Source organism: Oreochromis niloticus, linkage group LG7 (genome assembly GCF_001858045.2).
Source record: "Oreochromis niloticus isolate F11D_XX linkage group LG7, O_niloticus_UMD_NMBU, whole genome shotgun sequence".
Lineage (NCBI taxonomy): Eukaryota > Metazoa > Chordata > Actinopteri > Cichliformes > Cichlidae > Oreochromis > Oreochromis niloticus.
Window position 1 is genome coordinate 59,292,958 of NC_031972.2, and position 13,987 is coordinate 59,306,944.

The following is a 13,987-nucleotide window of genomic DNA, read 5'->3' on the forward strand; positions in this document are numbered from 1 at the left end:
CCTCCACACAAAACGAAGAAAGAAAAAAAGTGCCACATGCAGAAACAAGTCCCCATTGATTCCCCAATGGCATGAAAGAAACCTTGGCACGTATAGTCTGACACTAGGACAGTTAGCTCCTTCCTCTCATCATGGGGGTTGCTAATTGACTTGACAAGTCAGTGAAACAGCACCAGAACCACAAGATGCAGCCTTCTCAGCTTGGATGTACAAAATACTGAAGCTGCTGAAGTGCTAGAATTTTAAAGACTTGATCCTTTTTCTAGCATGGCACTGGCGGATTATGATTCAATTCCTCAAAGTGGACCAGAAGTCCACTGGCAAAGACTACACAACAAGCTGGACTTCATACAAGTATATTTATGGATAAAATATATGGAAACACGTCCTCGGAAAATAGCATAGCTTTTGTTACTGTTGGATCAATAACCAAGATCATGCTACACATGAAACAAAAGCAGGTCAGTTTGTCACCCAGAACACCACTACATGCCAATCAATGGGTCAGCCTGCTAATTAGTCCCATACTGGGATAATATGGTGGAAGTATTGACTGGTAAGCGTTTGTCTACAATGCTACATAACTTTCAACTGGGATATTCAAACAGCATCTTCTTACTTTTGGAAACTGAAAGCTACAATTAATCTTTCCATCTATCAAAGTCTATCACAGCATTATGATGACTTATCAAACCTTACTGAAAGAAAAAAATATATATCAATGCTTTAATATTAAATAAAAGCACGGCTAGTTCGAGATCAAACCAAGTGTGGTATTCAGCTCTCATTCTGATATCAACTACACCTCTGAAGTGTTGTTATTCATGCTGGGTGGTATAAACAGGACTTGATATAAGCTTAAAGTGGCTTATTGTACAGTCAGGAGGATCTGTGATATACAAAAAGAAATATGATTAAATATTTTTTCAGTATAAAACAAAAATATTAAAATGATATCACACAATAAAAAACGTGAATAAAAGCTCCACTAGTAAAAACTGCCCTTAAATAAATAAATACCAAACATTTGGCACAAGATTCAGGTCATGAAAAAATTAAAGCCAGAACACTGAAGTGGTAAATTGACCTGGAGTATGGCAGCATCCTGCAGAGTTGGGATGCTATTATGGAGACAAAATCTGTCTACAGATGGACAGATGGATAAATACCATATACTCCGGACCCACTGGCTATGCCGTTGTGGGTGGCAATAAAACCCCTATGAGAGAATTATTGTGTCATCGTGCTGCCCGTGGTTCTCGATTACATCATCAGTTTCCATCTTCTGGCCATGCCGTGTTTCACTGCCACCCAATGTGCTGGGGGAGGGGTGGCGACAAGGGGCCACAGAGGGCAGACCCTGCAGGGAAATCAGAGCCCGCTCTCTCTTTGTGTGATTCAATATCACGCTTGTGTACCCATGAATGGACGCCAAGACATTTAAGTTCAGAGCCAAAGAACAAGCCATGGCCACATACGGATTTAGCAAGGGCCAGGCTGGTTGCAAGAGCAGTAACACTTACAAATGCACATGCTCTCACACACACATTATATACACACACACACACACACACACACACACACACAAACACACACACAAACACACACACAAACGGTAATAATGAGATAAAGTCACTTGCAAACAAATATGCTGTGGGCGAGAGAATTTGTGAGAATCAGGTTAATTTTTAGAAATCCTATCCATATGGTAAGAGTATACACATACCTTTCATGTCATTCAATGCGGCAGGTGAATAAAGAATAAAGAGGACTGCCTACACTGCTGCCAGAGGCTGAAAACCTTTTTCACGTACAGAAAGTGAAAAAGACTTTAAACCAGTCACTTCGGAATTTTCGGAAGTGAAGATAAGGGACCTGCAATTACCAGAACGTCACCTGAAGAAAACATTTTTTTTCTTTACACTGCAATTTACGCCACAGTCAGAGCAGCCTGCTGTACGAAACCTCCGACTCTTCTGCTCACAGTCACTGACGCTCCACATGTCAGTGCGCATGCCCCTCTGTGCTTCTGCTGCTCTCGCCTTGGCAAGTGGGTAGGAAAGGGGAATTGTGAATTATGAAATTGGATTATGAGTTCGGGAATTCACTGAGCCCCATATTGTCTCTCAGATGCTCGAGAGAATATTGGGAAGGGAGAATTTTAATATTTTTGAAATAAAAAATGAAATAGAACGGCTATTGCACTAACATGCTGGTAAAAAATAAATGGATGCTTTATGGGGTGGTGAAGAAAAGGCGATTTGATATGTCTCAGTAAAAAGCAGCTTAACAGACTTTTAAAAAAAACATTAAAACAAATAACGTATTTGTGTACAAACTAAAGCACTGAAAAACAAAATGATAAATTATAATGAATAATAATTTTAATTTTGAGAAAAAGATGATTTTACAGTGAAAGAAATGTGTGGTGTGTCTATTGCATGCTATGCTATTATTGTTTAGCCTTCTCGGTTTATTTAAAAACAAAATGCTTTTATAGGCTAGATAAGCTTATCAAGCAGCAAATCCATTAAGCTTTAATTCATTACAACTACATGTACAAACACAGTGATAGCTAGGATTCATATTTTTTGAAATTATGTAAAACTTTAATTTTCAATTCAATTTTATTTATATAGTGCCAAATCAGAACAACAGTTGCCTCAAGCCCCCCCCCATTTGAGCAAGCACTTTGGCAACAGTGGGGAGGAAAAACTCCCTTTTATCAGGAAGAAACCTCCGGCAGAACCAGGCTCAGGGAGGGGAGGCCATCTGCCATGACTGGTTGGGGGTGGGCGGATGAAGACAGGAGAAAGACATGCTGTGGAAGACAGCCAGAGATTAATAATAACAGATAATTAAATGCAAAAAGGTGTATAAACACATCGCAGGTGAAAAAGGTGACTGAAGAAGAAACACTCAGTGCATCATGGGAATCCCCCAGCAGCCTAAGGCTATTGCTTTTCTCATAGGGGGATATCATATCCCAATTAAGTCCAAATCTTATGTTTTCCATATGCACACTATTCATTTGAGCCCAGATTTAGTCCCCTAATAAAACATTTTCTTGTAAGATTTTAAAATTAGGCATTAGTTTTTCATCTCTTCCTTACTCCTGATCCACAGTGAGAAAGTGCGTATTTTATTGTGTCTCCTTATGTAGCAGAACTTATGAGTGAGTGGAGCTCACACATGTAAATACAACAAACTTAAAAAATATATACGGTGCTGTGAAGAAGTATTTACCCCTTCCTTACCCTTACATGTTTCAGATCATTAAACAAATTTTAATATCAAACAGATACTCAGAGTAAATACAAAGGTTAGTTTTCAAGAGGATATTACTTTTAAGAAAAGAAGGCATTCAAATCAACCTGACCTATGTGAAAAAATAATCCCCACCCCCCCCTCTTGAATTCATGAATTAACCATGAGTAACCACATATTTTGGAACACTGAGTTCAAAGAAAACTCATTGACATATATCAGTCCAGAAAGGGTTACAAAGCCATTTCTAAGTCTTTGAGAATCCAGTGAATCACAGTAAGAGCCATTACCCACAGATGGAGAAAACCCGTAACAGTGCTGAATCTTCCCTGGAGTGCCCAGCCCACCAAAATTACTCCAAAAGTGCATAAAGGTCTCAGTCCTTAAAACAACATCTAAAGAACTCACATTCCTTAGTTAAGGTCAGTTTATGATTCAACAATTTAAAAAAAAGGAAAGAGTGGGAAAAAATGACATCCATGAGTTCCACAGAGAAAACCAGTGCTGACCAAAAAGAACACAATGACTGATCTCACATTTGCCAGAAAACACCTTGATGACTTTGAAGTCTTCAAAGTCATCTATGCACCGATGAGACAAAAGTTAAACTTTCTGGAAGGTTTGTGTCCCGTTACATCAGGTCTAAAACCAAGCATATCATACCATACACCAATACTCAAATGTGGTGGTGGTAGTGTGGTGGTCTGCAGCTCCTTTGCTGCTTCAAGTTGCCCTGATTTATGAATAATTAATTTTGCTCTCTGGCAAAAAAAATCCTAAAGGTGAATGTCCAGCCATCAGTTACCCTGAAGCTGAAGCATACTTGGGTTTATGGAGCAGAACAATGATTACAAAAACACTGGCAAAGTCCACCTTGAACAGCTCAAATTATTTATTTATTTTTTAAAGCAGACCACTTTGGATGGCTTAGCAAAGTCAAAGTCCAATTGAGATACTTTGGGATGACCTTAAACAGGCCCTTCATGCTTGAAAATCCTCAGTGTGGCTGAATTAAAGCAATTCTGCAAAGAGGAGTTGGCGAAAATTCCTCCACATTGATGTGAAAGACTCGCTGTCAGTTATCACAACTGCAGTCATCTCAGCAGTTCTTGATGCCAAGGATAGCACAAGCAGTTATTAGGTTTTCACATGGGGTCAGGTAGGTTTGGATGGCTTTTTTCACCCCGTTAATAAATGAAATCACCATTTGAAAACTGCAAATTTCTCATTACTCAGACTATCTTTGTGAAATATTAAAATGTGTTTGATGAGCATTGCAAATATCCAGAAAAAAAAAATCAGAAAGGATGCAAGTACTTCCTCACAGCACTTTAATTTTTATATTCAACGGTGAATTTTGGGAGAAGAGATTCCTGTAATCCATGAGAAATTTGTTTGTGACTTTTCTTCATGATTGAATGCCCTGTGCTGTATATGAACAGCCTGTTTTACTGATAATAGGAAAGCAATAACAAAGCATAGTGACAGAGCTCCCCTTTTTATTTTGTTGCCTGCGTTGTTGTTTGTGATTTTGTTGTTGCCTTTGATGTGTACCAAAGTAACTATACAAAAGGAAATTTGTAGACGGGAATGCAAAAAAATATAGTCATTAAAAACAGCTCTTTTAACCCCAGAAACATTCATAGCCACACGCAGACACAGCTGTCTAATTATGTGGACTACAAACATATCCTGACATCTCAGCTCTCAGACAGACGCGAAAGAAATGTTAGTTACCACATGATTGCATGTGTGCGCACCCATTCAGAGTCAGCAAAGCACTGTAGGCTAGATGTATCCATGTGGTCCTAAAGCCTTCTGACACCCCAATCAGCCTAACTCTCAATTAGCAAATCTTAAGACACTTAAAGAGAAAACACTACAGAAATGCCGGGAGAGATTAAACAGAAACGGAAAGACATTTAAAAGAAAAGTTCCAGAATGTCAAGGAAAAAAGCAACTGAAAGGAAATTTTGCAAGTGCCGGCAAACATCCGACTGCATTTCATTTTCTTTCTTTTTTCCTTTTTTTAACCATCCTCTTCCAGCAATTATGATATTAGACACTGACCAGCTTAAGCTTACATATTCTTGTCAATAGAAAATTAATCCTACAAGTGTGGGGCTCTTGTGTCATTAGAAACTGTGCTTTACTTTTCTTCTGTCTCACAAATAAGCGCTCAAACCACAGAGCATGACAAGAAAATCGCACAGCCTATCTGTGTGGAGAACAAGATGACATAATGACAAGATGTCTTTATGCGTCATAATGCAATGTAACCAGAACCTTTTATTTTATAAGACCCTTCCCTTCCTGCAGTCACTTTTCTCAACTGGCAAAAGCATAAAAATATACTGGGCTTGGTTTCACCAGTACATTAAAGTGTTTTAAAGAGTCTCTGTTGGGAGGGCAATGCAGAAAGGAAGTAAAATTTTTCCAGGGTACCGGCTGGATTTTTCAGACAGCTCAGGTTTACATCCAGATTATTGCTTCATATTCTTCAGAGGTGAAATTGTACATTGAGCCCATATACTCACTGTCACTTCAAAGGCTTTGTTGTCAGCTGGGGGGCAGCAGGCAGAGACTACTCTGGCTTCCCCAGAGCTCTTAAAAATTCAGGGAGAATAGCAAGTTAAACAGGCTCTGGCTCTGATTGTTCACTGGTCACAGGCGGGTAGTAATCCAGGTCTTAAATAGCTATAAAGATTTTTGAGTGCAAAATAGACTCACCTAATACTGACCTGCTACTTACTCTTCTCACCCTCTTCTCTCTCTCTCCTAGTATCGACGCTCTGTTCTCTCAATCCCCGAAACAATCTTCTACCCTACTCCACAGCCACACAGAACAGAAACCTCGGTTTCTCTTCAAGTTGCTGAAAGTAATTTTGGAAAATGAAGGCAATGACTACCTGAGGCAGGGCGAAGGAAAAGTTGACTCCACAGAATGACTCCTGGAGTGACACGAACATCACAAACTGACATGTTTCCCTTAACAAGTGAAGTTCACAAGTTTACAAGTTGGACTAAATGAAAGTTTCACCCCAATGATTGACTCCCTGCTCCGTATTCGTGTTTGGCCTTTTAGCCCCAGGGCTGCAAAACAGATTTCTGCAAACAGAGAGAAGCAGGGGGTGTCTGTCTTTTTGTTCTTTTTCTTGCACAAGGGTTGACAAGGAATAAAAAAAACAAAAAAACAAAACATAGGCATGGGATTGCTATTATTGTGCAAAGAGATTTAGCTCCATAGTGATAAAATCATAAGTGTCTTTATTTACACCAACAACTGACGGTGTGATTTCCCAGTCACAATTCAGCTGCCTGACCATAATTTACACATTTCTGTTTTTCTTACATAATAATAAAACAAGTAATTCTTGAAAATAACTGGGGTGTTTAAATCTGAGAGGGGAGAGGTTTGTGTTTTGCTCTGACCTGAATACAGCACTGAAGTTGCTGAGGGCTGCAAGCTTGTCTGAGCTAACAGGATGAGGTTGTGAGGCCAGACTCCCAGAGATGCTCAGTCAAGTATAAACAACCACATAGTGTTAGTAGGATGGTGGACAGAGAGTGGAGCGATGATTTCATTTTTAGGTTGACTTTTAAACTAATGTCCAGTTCATTCATCTTCCAAGGGTGGCTGGGCTACTGCCACTGCCATGTGTGGATGTGAGGACAGTATTTTGTGTGTGTGTGGATTGTTCACTGGAGTGAGGTCAGCTGACTCACATGTAGCTGTGTGAGTCAAGCTGCTGACAGGAAAATGTAGCAGTAGAAAGCTGATACAAGCTTTGGCTTTACTGTCATTTAGATAATACCGTGAGCATACAGAAACACTTGCTCACTCAGTGCACACGGACCTCATCTATATGCCAATTTCAGCACATTGAAAGCCAACATGCCTTTTTTCCCCCCACATGTTCAGCACTTTTCCAGTTTTCTCCACTGATGTCCACAGATTCCACTACCCATTTATGACAACCTTAACAGTACAAAGCATGCAAAGCTTCGCTTTATGGCGGAGAAACAATTTTATTCCCTTTGATATGGAATAAAACCTCAGTTTGACGTAGCTTAACGGGTCTGTAGGTTTGTAAGATATGCAGAGTTCACATTGATCCTCTTTTAAAAGAAATCTCTTGGCAACTCGAGTCTGATAATATTCTCTTTTTTCTACTTGTCACGTTGCCCGCTCCACAGCTCATGCACCTATTTTCCTCGCAGCTGGAACTGAGAGGGCAAATGTGAATGTTTCCAGAGTTAGGTTCCCTGCAGTTTAAATAGGAGGCATGCAAGCAAATTCTACCCACAAATGTGTGTGTGTGTGTGTGTGTGTATGTGTGTAGTACCCCACAGGTGCGGGCTCCCACAACCCCGGAAGGAATAGAATCAAGGCAGCAAAATAGGAATCCCCCGCAGCATATGAATGAGCACAGAGTGCTTGAATAAAGGGGACGGATATAGCGGAGGACATGTGTGCGGCTGGGTGTGTGGGTACCAACAAGGATAATATCAAACCCAGAGGAAAAGCAGCCTGCAGCAGGTCACAGGTGCTACTTTCTCTGGAAGCATCGCACACATGCAGCATTCTCTCACTGTAGCACAGACAGCAAGAGGTGAAGGGTGAGAGAGACAGAGTGAGAGAGCTGCATGTCTTGGCACATTGAAATGATGGAAGGCCACCACCTGCAGAAAGACCAACCCAAAGTGGAAAACACACACTGTGGGAAACTGAAAGAGACACACAGGCTTCACATTTCAGATTTTTTTAAATATAGTGTGAAAAGAAACCTTTTTTGTTAACCAGGCTTTAGTTTTTAAAGGTACAGTTTGGAAAACCTCACCCATGTCAGTCGACTGCAGTGAACCGAATTCTGTTTTCTGTTTTCTTACCCCTCCCAAATCAAAAGCTTTATACTTTTGTGGCTGCTGCAGAACAAAAACATCAAAGGTGCTACATATAACTACCTGATGAGCAGAAAGCAGGCAACTGCTGAATCACCTTTAAAATCCTCCCCTCTCTCTCTGCAGCTACTTCCATCTGGGAAAGTCTACTGTGCCAATATTTACCCTCATTTTATCCTGACGCTGATCATGTCGTCTCTTTCCTTTGCGTTTTCTCTTAAGTCTGATCCTTCATATCTTGAGTATGAAGGTGCAGACACAAATTAAAATTTGCCTCCACAGCAACTGAACACCTATGAGTTACATACACAAAACGGGATTAGGTGGAACGGTGATGTCAATCTCCAAGACTATATGACGACTGCTGGCAACATGACTTCTTCCACAAGCCAGTGCTACATAAACTTAATAGTTTGCATTTCAGAGAATATGTCAGTTTGTTGGAAGACATAATTACACATTAATTACTGTACATTTATGAGTACTACGTTCTTTTTTTCCTGTTAAATAAATTCAAAAAAGAAATGACTGTACCTCTAAGCAAAACTGAAACTGAATACGTCTCTTTTCAGGGTTACCACTGAGAGACAGACAGCCATTCATGCTCACATTCACACCTACGGCCAATTTAGAATCACCAATTACCCTAAAATATATGAGTGCGAGAGGAAACTGGAGTACCCAGAGAGAACCCACACATGCAAATTCCACACAGAGAAGGCCCCAGCTAGTCGTGGATTCAAATCCAGAACCCTCTTTTTGTGCCAATCTTTGTGTCTGCCACCAAAGCAGCAGTGCAGTCCAACACTGGCACAGAATGGTGAAGAGGACACAAGAATCATCCTTTTTATCTTCTGGCCATTGCATCTAAGCATAATACATCAACCCCCCTTAAAACATCACAACATGGACCATGAAGTAAATTATACATAACACACAGCACCAGCTAAACAGCAGCAGAGAGCTTCCTGCTTGAACTCAGACATACAAAAGAGCAACGTGTACAGCAAACACAGGTAAAGAAGACCGAACTGAGGGTCCAAACTGTGCGATTCACACTGGTACAAACAGCTCTGGCAGTGTAAAAAACTATTTAACGTTTCAATAACCTAATCAAGCTGAGCGAAGCCTTCACCTGCACACTGAATGAGCATGTCTGTCTGATCAGGGTAACAAGCAGAATCCACTTCAATCTGTGACGACTCGGCTTAACATCAAGGACGCTCTGCTGATTGGATGATTTTTTTTTTCTCCCCCCAGAGCACCAGCTAGTGTTAAGGGCACTCAAAGAAAAACAAATTACTCTTCTTTGCGTGCAGATTCCATACATGTATGTGAGAGTGTGCGTTTCACCTTACAAATGTGCGGCCTGAAAGCAGATTAGTGTGGAGAGGCAATATAATCAGCAATCCTCCAATTCTAAGCAAAGAAGAAAAAAAATTGAGAGGGCGATAGAGAGGACAATACAAGGTCTACGCGTGCGTTATCTTGCTGCATTGACCCTATTTGCAGAAGGGCCAAATCTCACACTCAATTTTTCCATCACTAACATGAGCTTTTTAAGTGCATAGGTATGGAAAACTGTTGCAAACAAAAAGTCTCCTAGATTTACCCTCAGGCATGCGCATACAAAAAAGATCCACAAAGGTACAAAACTGCAGAATGTTATGCATAAAAACATCAACACTAAGCTGGGAATTGAGTTCCTGACAAGGACACTGGCTCTGGAAGAGGCGTTGACACAGTTTGTGGCTACAGCTTTTAACAAAAAAAATTAAAAATAATAACAATAAGTCTGATAAAAGCTTTTGTTCATGTGCGACAAGCTGCAAAATGACTCGGCAAACACAATTAACAGTCAATGTAATAGTAATTATTTTGCTGTTTTAGATTCTTTTTTCAAGAAAAATCTGCGAGTTACACGAGTACGCTCGGTTGTCGCTTACGATTACACTCGATTCTATTAAGCTGAAAACAACAGAGATGTCTGGAGATTGCGCGGCAATATTCTTCCAGCTGTAAACTGGTTTATTTCTAAAGTGGAACGCTGACATCCACACTCTGGTCTGAGGGAGACAAAAGCAGTTAGTCACACTTTGCTGCCGAGTGCACAACGATATTATATTATAAGAGGGCAACCCCTGAAGAGTGTGACAACAGTCATCGTGACAGCAGGCTCGTTTATATATTTTCGTCTTCATCGGCCATATTTACTAAGCTTTTGAACGGGACATGATTGTTATTGCTCAGATTAAAAGTGTGACCTTTACTAAGTCACACAGCCTTTTTTTAATGAAAATTTAATCATGTATCCTGATGTATAGGCCACGCTCTAACATGACAAAGTGCATATATTAACATCTACTGCATATTTTAATGTCACTGCTGTTTTTACTTTAAATGCCCTTTTAGCAGTTTTATACATGCATATAATTTCTCTTGCTAGTTACTATTGTTATTATTTTGGAGAGAGGTGAGCCAGGAGCTACGCATTTATTTGTATGGACTGAATGATTTCTAATGCACAGCGCAATAACGCGTGAACTCTGCATCACTCTGAGCAAAATGCCAAATAATTTCACAAACAAAGACACAACCTGCTTTGAATTAAGAAACTATCCATCATGTTATATGCAAGTGTACAAGTGTATACACACACACAATATGCAAACAGATCTATCCATCTACTTGCCAGACCCACATTAAATGCAGCACATTAGAAATATTGCTATATATCCTCCAGCACTAAACATATACAAAGCCTTGGCTGCTTCCTCCTTCTTCTTTGTGATCTAGAACAAGATCACGTGATCCGAAAAAAAAAGTGCTAGACCAACGCATTATACCCATCGGCTCACTGCCAGTTCTCCTGTCCTCCCCAACAAATGTAAAAATACCTCATTTCCACCGGCGGGGCAGGTAGCAGCAGCCTGTTTGACGGAGAGATAATAGAGTTGAATCATTCTGCTCTGCTGAAGAAGGTGAATCTCCATGTCAAATGCACCTGGATGGAAAGCTAGCATTTGTCCCACGTCTCATTTGCAAATGTAAAAATGGATGTAAAAACAGGGAGTGGAGATGCATGTGTCGATTTTTTATTTTTTTTGATTTCCCACAGAGGACAGAAGTAAAAGAGAAGCAAGAAGAAAATGAAGAGTAAAAGCAGGAGGGAAATGGCAGATAAGAGGGTGGAGGAGGAGGTGGAAGAAAGCGCGGTGACATAAGATGTACAATGTACCTCTGTGAGATGAGCTTTTAAGGATGTCCAGTGGGCATCGTGCTACGAGTGAGCAATAACACCAAGAGAACAAATGTTTTGTTCAGACGTGTGCTTTGATAAAAAATTATTTTAAGATAATTAGCGCTCAAGTTCCTTTTCTTTTATATGCTTTTGCTATCCTTTGATTTCATTTGTCTTTTTGCTGTTGCTTTTATACTCTAATGCTGTTGGAGCTAGCAGAGGGAAAATCCAAGCCAGACGGCTCTTAGCATTGATATTCCGCCGAGTTAGATATTGAAGGCTCGGCGTGACTTTTTGTCCTGGAGGAAGGAATTTATAGCAGTGCCTTCAGCTGCAGCCTTCACCGTGTTAGATACAGGGAAAACTGCCTGATACAGTGGGTGCTGAAATGTAAGAGTGAGTGAGTTTCTCATTCGCTATCTAATGGAAAAGACACAATATGGCCCAAACTCAGCCAGGTAATTCAAATCGGTTGAAGCCGTAGGTGAGAGAAACGGCCTATTAAGGATGCAGTTCCAAGGTGGAGAAAATCTAGCTTTGACAGTTAAATATTACCTCCCTGATTTCGTTTTTTGAGTTGGGGAGGGTTAAATTTTGTATTACACTGCAAAACATCCAAGTAAGATATGTTGAGTGAGAAGTATTTTTAAGCTATAAATGCATAAAGATTCACTCGTGAAAGGTTTTTGTGTGGTGAACAATATGGAAAAGTATACTGAATTCAGCTAACATGGTGAGTATTGCACTGGCTTACAAAAATAATGTAATCCTCTAAAGCTCTGACACATTCTTACTTCAGGAAAGATCATTTTTATAACTGTTTAAAAAAAGTTACGGCTATAAACGGTCGAGTGTACGCAGAAAACGTCTATCTGCTCAGTTTGTTTACCATGTTCTTGATTCTCTGCTTTCAGCGTGACAGCTTGCTTTATATCTTCTTGCATACAGCTAGAAGAAGAGCAGCTCTTGAAAATCAAAAGCTGTCAATAAAAAGAATTTTAAAAAAAGATTTGAAAAGGAATCTCGCAACATAAGTTAACGTCCACTTCCGTGGCTTTGAGCTTTATCCTCTTATACAGCTGAATCAGCAGGATTAGTGTAACTGAGGCTCAGAAAAGAGGGGAAAACTCAAATAAATTTTGGCCATTACATGACAGCAAATTAAAAAGCTCGGTTAGTGAAGGGATGTTAAAATTCAGTGCACACTGCCGGATCTCCACTCAAAGCAAGCATGCACAGTTATGCAAACACAAACAGAGCCCCAGAGTAAACTGGAAACTTTCCTTTCCTCTTGAATACCTTTCCTCATGACCGGCCACAATAGGAAAATGGGAACAGTGTTTAACAGGCCTCAGGGAGCGATGCCGCGCTCCTTCACAAAGCGGCTCACATCAAGCTGCTTTGTGAATCAAGCTGGGCAGCAGGCCTTCGAGACAAAAGACAAAAGAATGACAAAGTGCAGCCCTCGTCCTCTCTCTTTTTCTTGCTCTCATCTCCTGCCTCCTTTGGCACTCCAACGTAACGTAACCCCCCAAAAAATTATACATATAGAGAGACGGATATAAAATATGACAATGTAAAAAGGAAAAAATCTTAAGAGGAACCTTTATAATTCAGCTTAACTAAGCAAAAAGTTACAAAACTACAAAAGAGTCATATTTGAAAGCTGTCAGCAGGGTAGCTCCATCAGACCAACTGTGGAGCAGCGAGGAACCTTATCATAACCACCACATTTTTTTTTATCCTTTTAAATATATAGCCACACATAAAATGCGGGATTTATAGTTATCTAAACGGTGGGAAAAGTCCTTAAATGTCAGAGTGAAGCAAACCTCAGACTCTCCCCCTCACTTCACCCGAGAAGCTTTCATAAATTTGATGAATTCCTAGCCCACCTCCAGATCTTCCCCACACTTGTAAATATTCATAAGTTTATGATGAATAGTAAAAATGTGCATGCCAATGCTTTCAAAAGAAAACAGGGAATACAAGCGAAAACTACAAAGAGAGTTGCACACAGGGACAGTCAAGCTTCAGTCAATTTACTCTTTCATATCAAGTGTTTCCATTTTCTGGAATTTTCTGCAGGGCTTTAAAAAAATGCAACCAACACCTTTGTCTCCATAAAGTCAGTCTCTTCCATCTCCAAGGTTTATCCATCTCTCTCCTGTGATCCCTTCCCTGCCTTTGTTGCAAGTCGTCACAGCCTCAGGGAGAGGTGACCTTTTCCATTAACCACCGCCACAGAAAGCTCATTCTGAGCAGCAGGGAGCGCACAGACACACACTCTTTGATGATTGATTGAAATCCTGCAAGGTCCGGATCGCTTACAGTAAGGCAACACCAGAGCTGATACAGCCCCAACACGGCACAGAAACCCCATGAAAGAAAATACTTTTTGCAGAGGTGGGGAGTAAAAAGCGGAACCAAACCTGAGCACGGAGGAAACTGACAAATCCCATCACGACAGGGATCACGATCGTCTACAGTCGATACTCCCACCTGACATCTGTCTTCTGGCTCTCGCTCTTTTCTCTCTCTGTTTCTCACTTCTTAAACTCACCAATTCATTCTGAT

General features: G+C 40.4%; 1 protein-coding gene across 1 annotated transcript in view; it reads right to left on the bottom strand.

The window, feature by feature from the left end:
- b4galnt4a (beta-1,4-N-acetyl-galactosaminyl transferase 4a) overlaps positions 1–13,987 on the bottom strand; it is a 149,399-nt gene that overhangs the window by 126,854 nt on the left and 8,558 nt on the right. The gene's annotated exons all lie outside the window — the stretch shown is intronic.